This window comes from Nematolebias whitei, chromosome 20 (genome assembly GCF_014905685.2).
Source record: "Nematolebias whitei isolate Nwh7 chromosome 20, NemWhi1, whole genome shotgun sequence".
In the NCBI taxonomy this organism is placed as follows: Eukaryota; Metazoa; Chordata; class Actinopteri; order Cyprinodontiformes; family Rivulidae; genus Nematolebias; species Nematolebias whitei.
Window position 1 is genome coordinate 26804940 of NC_056517.1, and position 1699 is coordinate 26806638.

Here is a 1699-nt window from a genome sequence, read left to right on the forward strand (position 1 = left end):
GTATATATATATATATATATATACCATTACAAAACTATTTAGCTGAAAGATGATATTTCTGCTGGAAATACCCCAGACTGCACAGAAATCCTACAGCTAGCGTTGGTAATCAAGCTTACAAATATTTTTAGAATTCTACACAAATAGAAGTGTGGGGAAATTGCAGTTTGTAGATTCATTAAATAGTGTTTATATAAACTGCAACAAAACTTTTGCGGCTGGTGTTGTTTTAAGAGGGCGGCAATTTATCTCGGCTTTGTTGAAACTAGTTGAGAGCTCATCGATCCTGTCAGAATAAAACTACATTTCTCTAATCTGCAGCCATTTAAAACACTATCTACAACAGGTAAGACATTGATAGTCAGTAATCTTTCCACAAAAGACCTTAACTGTTATTTAACAGCATTCCCATAAGCCTCAGTATTAAATGCTAAACAATAAGACCATGCCAGACTAAGACAGAATCTGAAAAATGGCATTATGCTAGCCACAACTACAAACTTCCAAAGAGCTGAAGAGGCAACATTCATACGATCATTTGTCAACTTGTTCTGGGCTCCTCAGGGGCTTTTTATTGCTCCGCGAGAACATCAAATGGGCTGCACCGGGTCAGCATCAATGTTGCAAGTTTTAGGATAAAATTACAAGCAACCTGGGCTCAATAAAATGGGGCAGGATATGAAAAGGGATTCCAAATCAAAGACAACTGCCCTTGGAAATTGCATTATGGAAATCCAAGATGAGATAGTGTCACTCAAAGAATAATTTCATGCATTTCCACAATGCACAACAAAACTTTCAGAGCACATCTCACGGCTCTTTGAGAAGCAACTGTAATTCCTCATATATGATGATAAAATAGACAAAGTTAGCCATATGAGTTTATATTTCACATATGATGAAAAATGTATTTTCATTACTGTGCACTGATGATACACATGTATTTAGAGGCCGTTTTACCATTTGGGAATGTAGCTAGGATTGGTACTGGCACCAAACTGTGCGATTTTGTCCTTTCTTCTTTTTTTGACTTTGTCCTGTGAGGACAGGGAATCATTCTTACTATGTGAGTCATAACAGCCCACGCACACAGCATACAGTACATCTGATGCACCGAACAGCATTATTATCCAAGTCACTGCAGCACTAATACCAGCTCTCTCCCTCGATGCCATTTTCTGTCTTTCAAACGTATACAGAGAAAATGTCAGTCTTTCTAAGCTCGGCATACTAAGAGACCATAATGGCATTAGCACAGCAAGGCGGAGGTACTCTACCATTCATGCTAACCATGTTTGCCTCTTTCCATCACACTACACAACAAAGGAGCTCATTTCATCAATAAGGAAGGTCCTGAACTCTTCAACTTTGCATTATGGCTGCACTGACACGGCAGCAGGAAGCGGCTCGACTATGAAGGATTCCAAGCACATTTCGCACAAAGCCGGGTGTCCATCCTAAATATGAAAAGTGAATAATGTAAAGAGGTGATGAAGGACCTTTGTGTAAAAAAGGGTTCCTGCTCAGTGGGGGAGAAGGAGATGACAGAAAGAAAGAAACAAAAGCAAAGAAGAGATGAGGTGATGAAAGAAAAAGACAATAAATGACTTTTAGACAAAGGGGGAAGGACGGGAAGATGTCCTCTAATAAATTAACATTAATGTGATGGGTTTTGTTGTGTTTATTTGCTTTATATATA

General features: G+C 38.6%; 1 protein-coding gene across 1 annotated transcript in view; it reads right to left on the minus strand.

Annotated features, from left to right (window-relative positions):
- LOC119426383 (receptor-type tyrosine-protein phosphatase N2) overlaps nt 1-1699 on the minus strand; it is a gene marked incomplete at its 3' end in the record, with an annotated part of 7587 nt that overhangs the window by 2120 nt on the left and 3768 nt on the right.